Source organism: Neofelis nebulosa, chromosome 8 (genome assembly GCF_028018385.1).
Source record: "Neofelis nebulosa isolate mNeoNeb1 chromosome 8, mNeoNeb1.pri, whole genome shotgun sequence".
Classification (NCBI taxonomy): domain Eukaryota; kingdom Metazoa; phylum Chordata; class Mammalia; order Carnivora; family Felidae; genus Neofelis; species Neofelis nebulosa.
In genome coordinates, this window is record NC_080789.1 from 115,227,566 (window position 1) to 115,241,146 (window position 13,581).

Genomic DNA, 13,581 nt, shown 5'->3' on the forward strand with positions numbered 1-13,581 from the left:
GTGTATTTGTGGACGGGTGGGAGGAACGGGGAATCCACAGGAAAGCCTCCTCGGAGGCGATACGTTTCCACGAGCTCTTGAAAAGCACAGAGTTTTCTATGTTCCCTCTGCCATCCAAGTATCACCCACCCCGTGGCTATGTCAACAGGTGACGCACTGTAGCCTCCTGCTCGTATCAGTAGACGCACGGGGCGTACATCCACTTCCTCTGGACCTGTGACGTCCAACACAGTGCTACTGGAGCTTAAACGAATTAAAAGTAAGTTAAAAGTTCGATTCCTCAATTGCCCTTGCCACATTTTCAAGTGCTCGATAGCCGCCTGTGGCCTGAGGGTACCGTGCAGAACACTCCCATCTAGAGAACACAGCCATCAACACGGGGAGTTGTACTGAGCAGCGATGACCCAGACTTGTGGGCTGCCCGACCCTGTTCCAGCCAGTGGATGCTAAACCTTCACACGCTCCAGGGGTACGCCCCCACATGGGGGTCACCTAGAGACCTCCAGGCACCTCACTTCTATTCAAAAATTGGAACGTGACTTTAGTTTCTTATGGGAGTCACAGCCCAGCTCCTTCAGCAAAAAATGGAAAACATGGGGCACCTGGGTGGCTTAGTCAGTTGGGAGTCCAACTCTTGATTTTGGCTCATGTCATAATCCCAGGGTCGTGGGATCAAACCCCACATCAGGCTCAGTGCTGAGCCTGGAGCCTGCTTAAGACTCTCTCTCTCTCTGCCCCTCCTTCCTGCTCATGCTCTCTAAAAAAAAAAAAAAAAAAAAAAAAAAAAAAAAAAAAGTTAAGAAAAAAAAGGAAAACAATGGATCCTCACCTCCATTAAATGAGCTTTTAAAACAAGGAACATTTTTCATAGACGTTTTGGGAGATGCCGTAACCTCCTAAAGCCTGTTTGTGTACCTATTTAAAAACATTCGCTCAGTAAGAGCACCTTTCGCAGTGATGGCCTGAAACCCAACTTCTCTGCAATAAAAATGTTGGCTCCACACTGCCCTATTGTCTACCTGTTAGTCTTTTTTTTTTTTTTTTTATAACTTGAGCTCATTAATTATAGAAATCATCACCAGCCTCACATTAGCCAGAGAGAGGCTATGAATAAAAATTAGCTCAGAAAACTCTCCATTAAAATACCAAGGTAATTTGTTCTCAAATCTTAGCATATCCGTTTACCATGTGATTAGCATTTTTATCTGGAGCTACTGAATAAATTGTAATTTACTTTTAATGAAATAATTACCTTGTGAAGGACAAAGGTTGAAATGTTTATAGCCCTATGAACCAAGAACGCCCTTTACAACTGGTGCAAAATTCAACATAAAAATTTAACAAAATTCTGGGTGCCTGGGTGGCTCAGTCGGTTCAGCATCCAACTTCGGTTCAGGTCATGATCTCACGGTTTGTCAGTTCAAGCCCCCCATCGGGCTCTGTGCTGACAGCTCGGAGCCTGGAGCCTGCTTCAGATTCTGTGTCTCCCTCTCTCTCTGCCCCTCCCCCATTCGTGCTCTGTCTCTCGCTACCTTTCAAAAATGAATAAATGTTAAAAAAAAAAAAAAAGAATGAATGTCTGGCAGCGAGCTAATAAGTGTAAAGCGACAAAAAACAAAACACAAACAAACGAAAAAAAAAGAAAAAAAGAAGCGAAGCATACCCTACTCCTGTTGTGAACAGGAAAATTCTGTCTCAGGCATCCCTCCTGGGGTTTGCCATGACCACTCTGGGGTTTCACAAAGTGCAAAAGAAGAATAAATTAGGCTATAGGAACTGAAATTTAAGTATTTAAATGAACACAAAAGAAAACACTGAGAAAACCAAAAATAAAGGATCACAGACAAAGAACAGTGACCAGGCCAACCAAGGAGGAAGAACAGGCTACATCAAGCCAGTATGGTGAGAACACACTTTAAAACACGTACATATTCTTTCTTAAGACATTTCTGGCTTGGTCCTGCTCTGCTGCCTTGTGCCACACCTTCCAGACTCAGGGTTTCCTTTCCAGGGGAGACCAGAGTACTTTCAAGCTTTGAAGTCTATGAATTATAGGATCCCAATAGGTAGAGGGGACCTTAGAAATCCTCCACTCCAATGCTCACTTTAATGAATGAGGCTCAGAGAGGGTAAGAACTTACCCAAAGTCACACAGCTGGTCGTTAACACCAGGGCTACTCCCGCTTACTCTGCCACTGCCCCCAAGCATTCCTCAGGATCAAACACCCTTAATTTCCAAATGAAAATCTCTTCCCCCACTGAGAGCAGGGAAAACCGTTCTCTGGAGCTCTGGGAGGTGGGCTGAGGTGGGTGGGACACAAAGATTCTTTGCTATCATTGCTTTCACATTATCCGCTTGGCTCCCGGCTCCACCTTCTTGCTGAAGTTCTCTTTTGAAATATTTAAGGACTGTTAGATGTCTGCAAGCTCCCTGAAGCCTCCAGAGAGAAGAACTGATACAAATCCAACTCAATGAATTCCATCTCAAATGGGAGGATCCCGCGTTGGGGTTGAAGGCATCGCATGAAGCTTACTCATCCTCCACGACCGCATCACAACGATATTTACCGGATCACAGAATTTTAAAATATTCAACACTTTCAATCAAAAATGCATGAAATAATAAAGCCAAATGATTGTGTGTGTCTGGCTAAAATGAACATCTGGTGGAAATTAAGACAGTGAACATAATTTGGAGAGCCATCTACCTCTGAACAGCATGCCCGAGTTTATTTTTCTAACCTGGCTCAAGCCTACAGAGCCATTAGCTGGGGAAGGTACTGGAAGTGATACTTGCAAACAAACAATAATGTTACAATGCCATTTGTCCTTCCCTTTCATAACAGCAACTGTTAAAGGTATGAAGTAATTGTACAATAAACAATGTCCCTGAGCCTGGAAATCTGAAATCCCTGCTTTAATTAAATTTTTTTTTTCCTAAGGAAATCTACACAAAACAGTACTAAAATTTTCAAAGGTTATTTTACCTTTCATCACCCACTTCATAATTCAACATATTTTAAGGAACTGAAAATCAACTGCTTTCCTGTTTGAATTTCGGCTGGCCCGGCTTGTTTCGTTGAATGTGTGAGCAAGTGCATATGTATATTTTAAATCTTTGGTTACATGACGTAAAGTTAGGTACAGTGTTTATATTTCACTTTTTTAATGTTTATTTTGAGAGAGAGAGGGAGAGAGAGCTATTGGGGGGGGGGGAGGAACAGAGAGGAAGGGAGAGAGAGAGAATCCCAAGCAGGCTCCACACTGTCGGCCCAGAGCCAGATGTGGGTCTAGATCTCATGAAATGTGAGATCATGACCTGAGCCGAAATCAAGAGTCGGATGCCAGGACTGAGCCACCTAGGTGACCCCAGCTTCAGTGTTTTCAGAATGTATGAAAAGCTCAGGGCTCAAAATATTTAAAATACTGGATATCTCAAAAAATCTAAAAATACCAATTGATTTTTCTGTTCAATGACACTCTATGTCTGAGCCTAAGTTATTTGCCAACTTTCCATACTCAGAACATAACTGAAAATCCAGAAAGAAACATGAAGCCTCTGATTAACTGAAGCAGTTCACAGATTACTGTGACTTATACAAGCCCTTTGCATCGTCACTCAGAAACTTTATACACGATTCTATCAATACTATATAGGATACAGATGCTGACATATGTACAGGCAGATCATATAATTCACCATATAGAGGGCAGCAGAAGAATGTTGACCGTAACCCTACGAAGGTAAGCTGCAGCAGGGAGGAGACAGGGCATGATTTAGAAAATAAAGGTGTTAGGAGAGCTCCAGAACATAGTGGTCAGTGTGGACCCAAGGCAGGATCCTCATAAAGAGGTGCTCAGCGTTAAAGCAATCGGGAGATCACGTGGGTCTGGGAGGGCGAAAGCAGCTCTACGGAGCTGTGGGTGTTGAGGAGCGAGCGTGCGGTGAAAGAAATAGCTGATCGCTCGAGGTCAAGGGGATCTTTATTTAGGACGGAGGAAACTTGAGTCTGTTTTCAGTGTGAGGAGGAGGAGGAGCCAGGAGGAAGGCAGACCTTGGAAGAGAAATGGGGTGGTTGGGGGGGGGGGGGGCAACTGTGTAAGCAAAGGGTGGGAAGGGATGACAAGAAAAGCCCAGAGAAGGTTAGCCTGGAAGATCACCTCTACCACGGGAAGCCCTCGGCTCTCCCTCCAACCTGATCGTTTCATCTCAGTGGTTCCATAAGGAAGCAGTGTAGTGTTTCGTTTTGTTTTAATGTTGATTTAGTTTTGAGAGAGAGAGCGTGAGCAGGGGAGGGACAGAGAGAGACAGAAGGAGACATAGAATCCAAAGCAGGCTCCTTCTAGGCTCTGAGCTGTCAGCACAGAGCATGACACGGGCTCGAACCCGCTAATCAGGAGATCGTGACCTGGGCCGACATCGGATGCTTAATCGACTGAGCCACCCAGGCGCCCCGGAAGTGGTGTAGTTTAAAACACTGCTACTCATAGCCAGTGCTGACCGGAGGCATCAGGACCACCTGGGGTCTTTGCTGAATCTCTGGCCCTACCCCAGACCTGCTGAGTCAGAACCGGCTCATTAACAAGATTGCAGGTGATGCTTATTCAAGTCTGAGACGTTGGGGCGCCTGGGTGACTCAGTCGGTTAAGCGTCGGACTTCGGCTCAGGTCATGATCTCATACTTCATGGGTTTGAGCCCCATGTTGTGCTGACAGCTCAGAGCCTGGATGTAGCCTGCTTCGGATTCTGTGTCTCCCCCCCACCCTCTCTACCCCTGTCCCACTCGTGCTCAGTCTCTCTCTCTCTCAAAAATAAACATACATTATAAAAATTAAAAAATTAAAAATAAAGTCTAAGACTCACTGGTTTAAAGTAGGGGTCAGAAAGATGGGCACTGAAATCCTATTGGACTGTTTGAATCAGCTCTACCCTGACCCCGTGGGATGGGCCCTTGGGCAGGCCTCTTTAAACCTCAGGATTTTTTCCCCTGTAGAATGAGGATAATAGCATGATGTCTCAGGGCCACCGTACAGATTAAATGAGATAATGTAGGCAAAGAGGTTGGCACTGAGCGTGGCTGGCATGTTATTAGTGTTCATCCCTCCTAGCCTTTTTGTAAAACAGCTTCATGGAGACCCTATCTGAACCCCTCTAGGAAAGGACCTCACCAAGGATGGGAACAAGCTTCACTGTCTTCATCCCACGGCATCCGACTCAGAGACCCACACGCAGACGTGTAATACATACGTGCTGAGAGGAAACCAGCACGGTGACATGGAGAAACTAACTATCCCAAGGCAAATACTAAAGCTCTTTCTTTGACCGTGTTCATACAAAAGCCAGTTCGAAATAGGTTATGAACTCGTCCGGGACTAAAGGATCAACTTTTTTTTTTTTTTTTTTTTGGGGACAGAGAGAGACAGAGCATGAACGGGGGAGGGGCAGAGAGAGAGGGAGACACAGAATCGGAAACAGGAAACAGGCTCCAGGCTCCGAGCCATCAGCCCAGAGCCCGACGCGGGGCTCGAGCTCACGGACCGCGAGATCGTGACCTGGCTGAAGTCGGACGCTTAACCGACTGCGCCACCCAGGCGCCCCAAGGATCAACTTTTAGAAGAGAATAAGCAAGGTATGAGGCGAAACAAATGCCTCTTCCAAAGCCTCCTGCGACTAGGAGTACTGTAAGAAAGTGAGACAGAGATCTCTCTGAACCGGACGTCTAGGGGCTACATTCCCACCCAAGGTCAGCAAGGAAAACCATCCTGAGATATTGCATCTGAGGGATAAAGTTTAATGCTTGGGGAAAGCACATAAGTCAAAGCACACTGCTAGAGGAGTTTCTTCATGTTAGGCAAGGCTCCAATAATGAAGCGGCTGGCTTTATCGAAGGCACCTTCATTTCCTGTGTTGGCAAAAGCATTACATATAAACCCCATCACACTTGTAAGACAAATCTGCTTGTATTATTAGATACCGAAGAAAAAAACCAGAGCTTATAACACGGAACGCTCACTTCCGTAGTGAGTAACACGTAACAATGGCAAATTATTTCATAGACAGTTAAATTTGGATATGAAGAATCCAAAGTTATCCCATTGCATCCAGTCCATTCACCCATTGGGCAATGGGCTAGATCCTGGGTGGTAAGAGAGCTGGGACCCAGCTGTCTTGTTGGGTGCCCCCCTACAGAGGGAGGAGGTGCCAGGACACGGTGCCAGGAATCTGACCCTGGAGCCCAGAGGCAAATAGATGGAAGCTTCTGGAAAGATCTCCTCTGATAACACTTCCCTGGCACGCGAGGGAAGGCAGAACATTTCAGGGAGGGAGGCCAGCAGGCCGGTGGCATGAAAAACCCTGAGGGGGAGGCTTACGAAGTCGGGCTCTCACCTGTCATCAGTGGGAAACCACGGAAGGTTTGACTTTTGAGAAGCGACAGGATCAGACCTTGTTTAGGTCATTCTGAGGATGGATTGGACAGTGGGGAACTTGGGGGCAAAAGGACTAAGTAAGGGCAATGCACTCATCCAGGGAAGGGACAAGGAGGCTCGGGAGGAGGTGGTGGGCAGGTGCATCATTTCAGAGTCAGATGTAGTGGCCTTGGTGACCTATAGGGAGAGGAGTCAAGGGTGATGGCATGGCTGCTGGTTCAGAGTTACAAAATAATGAAGCCCAGGACTGCAGGAAAGCTCCAGACTGGAAATTCTCCTGGTCGTGGGGAGGCCACTGTGAGTGTCACTGTCACCAGCGTTCTAAGAGCCCAGGAAGTCCTACAGTGAGAAGAGGACTCCCTTCGTGTCCAACAATAAAAACACACCTCTGGTGGTTCCCCCACCTTGGCTCTCTGCACAGCCTGTGACCCCTGAACAGCCGCTCTCGGGACATCCCTGCCCCGCTGAAGACCAGCGGCCCTTTTCTTCAGATTCAAATCCTCAACAGGAGAATTTTGAATGGCCCCATATGTTAACAAAGATGTGCATTCTGAACTGATATTCCCAGCCTTCCAGAGGAGTGGTTACCAAGAAACAGTGGGGTCTCAAAAGTACAAGCAAAAGTGGGGTCTCCTGGGTCTGTCAAATGAAAGGGATATAAGCTGGGTGCTTCAACCAAATTTTACTCTGGAAGTTATGCTTCTGGCACCAGAGTTAGATGGGTTTGCAAAAAAGCATTGCCTTGAGGGCTAACAAGCATTGTCCCACTCTCAACAGAAGGAAGCGTGATGAGCAGTGTCTCTGCTCATCTGTGGCTCCTCCTCTCCCCCCCGACCCCCCAGAGCAGTGGCAAGGATGGCCCACTCCTGGCAGGACACCCAACTGCTTGGCTCAAGAGTTCCCCTGGTCTGGTGAGAAGAGGCAGCCTCTATATCCAGCTTCTCTCTGGAATGGGAGGGAGCATTTATACCTTGCCGCTTTTCTCAGCAAGGAAAACCCCAGGATCTTGGTCAGAGGCATGCTTCACCAGGGGAGACTGTCCCACGTTACAGAGGATTTATGATTCTTAACCACATTGCCCCACATGCTGGCCACGGTTGTTGTGAAAACCAGAAAGGCCCCCAAGCATTTCCAAATGCCCGCTGAAGCTATGCCACCACCTCTGGTTTGAGAACCACAGCAGGGTTCACTGATGAAACTCATCTCTATAAATACTCTGTTTGCTACCTGATAAAAATAATTACTGCTCCTACTGGTCTATCTGATATGGTACTAAAAAAAAAAAAACAATCTTTTTGGGGCGCCTGGGTGGCTCAGTCGGTTAAGCGTCCAGCCTCGGCTCCGGTCACGATCTCGTGGTTGGTGAGTTCGAGCCCCGTGTCGGGCTCTGTGCTGACAGCTCAGAGCCTGGAGCCTGCTTCAGATTCTGTGCCTCCCTCTCTCTCTGCTCCTCCCCCAGTGGCATTCTGTCTCTCTGTCTCTCTCTCTCTCTCTCTTAAAAATAAACAATAATAAAAAAAAATTTGTAATCTTTTTTTTTTAAAGGAGCAATATGTCGAATCAACCATAAATGTTCTATAGCTCTTTGCTATTTTTTAACAGAAGCAAATCACTAAGCCAAATTACAGAACCACAGCTTTCTCTAGGGCTTAAAAAGGCTACTAACGAATTTTTCTCTTGGCGAACTTAAAAATGAAATACAGTTCAAAAATCTAGAAACTAAAGCTTGAGGGTTTTTTGTTGTTTCTTGTTTTTAAATTCTGGAACATCAGAGGTTCTATAATAAGAATCAGAGTACCAAGGTAAAGATCCCTCAAAACAAAGATTATACAAAAGGATCACTGGCGATTTACATTTCCACGTGTGAAATAAAACGTGCCCTTCTGAACTGCACCCCCTGTACTTGTGATACGATTATTGAAGTACCCTGTATCGTGAATATGCTTTTAATTCCAAGGCTTCAAGTGCTCCCATTTAGACAGAATGTATTTACTAAACTATATTCATTAAATTGTTAGTACAAACTTCTCTGTATCATAAGGTTCTTTCATTTTTAAGGAGAAAAAATCCAGTCATTCCAAACCTCAAAAAACATGCCCAAGGGCACACAGAGAAGCAACTAGCAATAAGTAGCACATAATGGCAGGAACATTCTAGCGCCTGAAGTCAGCAAACCCTAGGAAGCATGCTCGGACAGATAGCACTTAATCAACAGCTGTATTTACATTTATAGGAAGATTTTTCACTTACTTCAAATTTCTGTTTAATCCTTGTTCCTCTAAGTTAAAGGGGGGGGGGGGGGAGAAAAAAAAATCACACTGAAATTTCTTATTTTTCTAATTAAAAAATAAACAAAAACCCGGCTTTGGATGTCCTCAAGTATATTCTTTGTGTCTCCTTTCAACGGCCGCTACTTTCAAATTCTAAACAAAAAGCAAAATATCAAAAATTAGCCCCAGGAACACTGTACAAAATCAAATATCACCACGCAAACTAGGCAACGGCATCTATCAGAAGTGATGATTCAGAACAGGATAAATTTAGATCGGTGCTTTCCAAAAGGCGTCTGGATGCCAAATGCAGTAAAAAGGTGAAGGCTACATCCCATAAGTTTCTCGGAAGAAAGATCGCCAAAATATTGAAAAGAGTCTTCTTTTTGAAGTTTTCAGTGCCCTGGTGTCCTTGACGCTGAACTTCCCCAATCTGGCCTCGGTATGGCCATCCATTACTGGGTAAATCCACGTGAAACCTGAGGACGCTTCAGCCTCGGAGGGCGCCGTCAGGAGCAGTGGGGCAACTCCACATGGGACGGGCCTTTTATGGCCTGAATTGGAGAGCCCTGATCCCAGCTAATCTACCATAAATAGCTCTTGAAACTCGGAGGAGCCCATCAGCTGTTGCAACAAGCCTGCCCAGCAGCTACTTCAAACGCAATTAGATCATTCCCATTGTCTTCGGGCTCGTTTTATAGAGAAAGTAAAAATGCAACAGCGGTCTGCTAAACGGGCTGCAACAATACAGAATGGCGTGGGCCACCATTTCTCTGACTCTAGTTTTTGTGCGAAGAAGGAACACGTAACCAGGAACAAAGCCTAGATACCGAATGCTGCAAAGGAAGGGACAGGCACGCACGTGTGTATACATTAAACAGCACACTAGGGTGGCACGGGCCTGTTTACAGGTTTACAAATTGTGGGGACATCTGTGGCTGTCTTCCCTCTTACACTGACGGTAGAAAACGGGCCATCAGGAGAAAGAATGGTGCCGGAAGTACTTTCTCTAAAACACACAAAGATTGTGTCTTAAAAGCACAGACGATGCTCCGAGCTAGCAAGATCGACCTTCAGAAGGCTCTCAGGTTGCCCACCTCACTTAAAAACCAGAGGAACCTTAACTAATGAAAAATAAATAAATAAATACATACATACATACAAGTAAATAAATAAGAACTACCACAATCACTTCTTAAAAGGCAATTTACGTTGTTTTAGATACTAAAACTTAACAAAATTACTTACAGCTGGAGGTGTCCTTGCTGTCACCAAAAAGAGCAAGGTCTTAATTGTTCATCCTCACTTCGCTATACATCACAAAAGCTTGGGCTGGAGGAAAAGCTCCGGGGCTGCCGCCAGGGTGCTGTGGGTCTGGCGTGGGTTCTCAGACCACCAGCTGCATCAGCCAGCAGAGGCCACCCCAAGCAGGATCTGAATTCCTGTTATCAATTAACTCGGCAGGACAATGTCTCCCCCCAAGCAGTCCTGTGGCCGATGAAAACAAGGCAGATAACCCCGGACGGCCGTAATAATTAAACACTGGCTTCGAGACTATGTATGCAAGGGTTAAAAATAATATGTCCACGCCAAATTGTTTACCCACTTCAAGATGGCAAATAAAACCTCCCAGCTTGACTTCTGCTTCCAAATCTCAGTCACGGTCACGGCCCTCATCTTATTTTCCCTTTGACTAATTTTGCTTTGCATCCATTTGAAATTTTATCTTATCTTGTATGCCTTCATAGAAGTTTTCTAAAACTCCTCCCGGAGCAAAGCCGGGGTAAAATAGTTGACTCTCTGGGTCTTTTAACAAGATAGGAGGAGACAATGAGTCACTGTTGCCACAACAGTGCAGGGGTTTTTTTGTTTTGTTTTGTTTTCCTTAAAAAGATTCACTCCCACAAAACAAACAGCTAACTTTTGGAGGCTTCTTAAATCCTGGCCCCCTGCTTCCCTGTAGCAACCAAAATGGCCTAGATTAATGCATTAGAGTCTAACAGAATAACACTTCCCAGCTTCCTCTTCTACACACCCTTTTTGCCTTTGCTCAAATCCCAGTTCATTCTACCTGTGCAATCTGTTTAAACATTTTCCTAAATATTTTTGCTAGCCGCTAAACCCAGGAAACTCTCATTACACACTTTTGTCCAAAAAGTGACAGTAATGGATCGGACATGCGTGAGAGTAGATTTCATAATCTATCCATGAAGAAAATGGAAAATCATGTTATGAGTTGACATAAGAACTATACTTATGCTAGACATTTCCAAAATATTTGATAACTATTTTACATTAGCTATTTTTTTAGTACTAGTATTATAAACAATATGCTAGTCTACTATTCTTTCTAGTAACTGCTCATTAAGTCCAGTTTTCTTACGAGTTTTAATCTGGCTTTTGTCTGCTACTCAAGGAACTGTATCTATTTATGATATTGCTTCTAAGAGAAACCATATCGTGTATCTATAACACCTATTTTATAACAAAAATGAACATGTGGAAACCAAAATTAAAAATACAACATTGGGATCCCTGGGTGGTTCAGTCAATTGAGTGTCCAACTCTTGATTTCAGTTCAAGTCATGATCTCACGGTTCATGGGTTCAAGCCCTGTATCGAGCTCTATGCTGACAATGTAGAGCCTGCTTAGGATTCTCTCTCTCTCTGCCTCTCTCTCTGCCCCTCTCACACTCATGTACACACTCTCTCTCTTAAAGTAAATTAAAACAAACAAAAAAACCCACAACATTTACAATCACTACAAAGAAAATAAACTGTTTACATATAAACTTAACATAATACAGGCTCTATATGCTAAAAATCACAAAATTCTGATTAAAAAACATCCAAAAGACCAAAATACATAAATAGGTATATACTGTGTTCATGGGTTAGAAGGTCAACATAGTAAGTATGTCAAATCTCCCCCAAACAATATACACATTTAATGCAATTCCTACCAGCAAGATGTTTGATAGATATAGGTACGCTTATTCTAAAATTCATATACAGAAGCATAGGAGTTAGAATAATTAAAACAATCTTGAAAAAGAATAAAGAGTTATTGGGGAAGCCTGGGTGGCTTAGTTGGTTAAGTGTCTGACTCTTGATCTCAGCTCAGGTCATGATCTCGAGGTTTGTGGGTTCAAGCCCCACATCAGGCTCTGCCTGCTTGGGATTCTCTCTCCCTTCTTCTCTCTCTGCCCCTTCCCTGCTCAATCTCTCTCTCTCTCTCCTCTCTCTCTCTCTCTCTCAAAATAAATAAATAAAACATTTTAAAAAAAGAATAAAGAGTAACCAATCTATTCCATATTAAGTTGTACAGTATAGTAATGGAATAGAGAACCCAGAAACAGACCCACACAAATATAGCCAACAGATTTTTGACAAAAGGCACCTCTCCACCAAACAGCACTGGAACAACCAGACACCCGCTGGCAAAAAAAGAAAAAAAAAGTGAACCTCAATGTAATTTTCACACTTCATACAAAAATTAACCAAAATGGATCGCAAAGTTAAACGGAAAATATGAAACCATTAAAAAAAAAAACAAAAAAACAAAAAAACAGGAACAAACTATTGACGCTTGTAACAACCGGTATCAATTGCTGGGGAATTATGCTGAGTGAAAAAGACAGCCAGTCCCAAAAGGTTATACGCAGTATGATTCCATTTAGATGAATCCCCCAAATGACAACATGGTAGAAATGGAGAACAGATTAGTGGTTATCAGAGATTAAGAATGGGGCAGCGAGGGAAGGGCCCTGAAAGAGATCCTTGTTATGGATCCGGGTTGTACCATTGCTTCACAGCGTCACAAGATGAAACCATTAGGGAAAACTGCATAAAAGGCATACAGGATCTTTCTAGATTATTTTTTAAAACTGCATTTGAATCTGTCATTATCTCAAAATTAAACGTTGAACGAAACATTTTTTAAGTTTATTGGCTTTGGAGGGAGAGAAAGCACGAGTGGGGGAGGGGCAGCAAGAGAGGGAGACACAGAATCCCAATCCTGCACTGACAGTGTGGAGCCAAACACGGGGCTCGAACCCACGAACTGCGAGATCATGACCTGAGCCGAAGTCGGATGCTTAACTCATTGAACCACCCAGGCACCCCTCTCATTTTTTTATTTTTTTGAAATTTTTTTTCAAAAAACCTACTTCAAATAAAACTTCCAATGCATCCCCTTTATATAAGTGGGCTACTCACTGTAATTGCAATTTAAATAAATCTATATAGATTTGCCTGTCATCAATGCCATCTTAAGAAATTCAGATTAGAAATGTTTCTTTTTCCCTACGAGAATGGAAGTCCATTGATCCAAAGTGAAATATTTGATACAGAAGCAAAGGAAAAGCATTGCTCTCCAATTAAATGTTTATTTGGCAGGTTGTATGGACACTTAAAGAGAACCGCTAACACCGAGGGCCTCTCCAACAATAAAACAGGATACCACCACGTCATTTTCAGAATTTTCAAGCCACTGCTCAAGATGATTTATTTTCAAAATCTGTATACATTCGAGAAACAGCAAGAAAACAACTCTTTAGAAAGGGAGGAGACGGAGTCATCTCGAAATGTAATGCTACTATAAATATCATGGGCAACAAGTTCAACCTCCAGAGTTCTACCGTTTGGAAGGTTTCATTCTTGAAAATAGAAAGACAAGACACAAGTGGCAGAGAGGGCAGATGGAGAATGCTTTGTGCCCGACATCTGCTCAGACTTTGTGACGTCACACCTAGCTGCAAACATCTGGAACAGTCCCTCCTGAGGGCCCAACTAACTTCCATTAGACTTTTCTTCTAGGAAGGATGAGCTTTGAGCCAGGCCCTGTAACGCACACAGGATGTGAAGCTTCTTTTCATTTCAT

The 13,581-nt window shown here is 43.9% G+C and overlaps 1 protein-coding gene across 7 annotated transcripts in view; it reads right to left on the minus strand.

The window, feature by feature from the left end:
• SVIL (supervillin) overlaps positions 1-13,581 on the minus strand; it is a 231,308-nt gene that overhangs the window by 139,349 nt on the left and 78,378 nt on the right. The window contains exon 1 of one of the 7 annotated variants that reach the window (XM_058681572.1): positions 9,948-9,976. The exons of 5 other annotated variants lie outside the window; for them this stretch is intronic. The gene's annotated coding sequence lies outside the window, so the exon portion shown is untranslated. Of the gene's footprint in view, positions 1-8,679; positions 9,786-9,947; positions 9,977-13,581 lie in introns of those variants that run through there. One more of the 7 variants, XM_058681567.1, reaches the window with a different exon arrangement.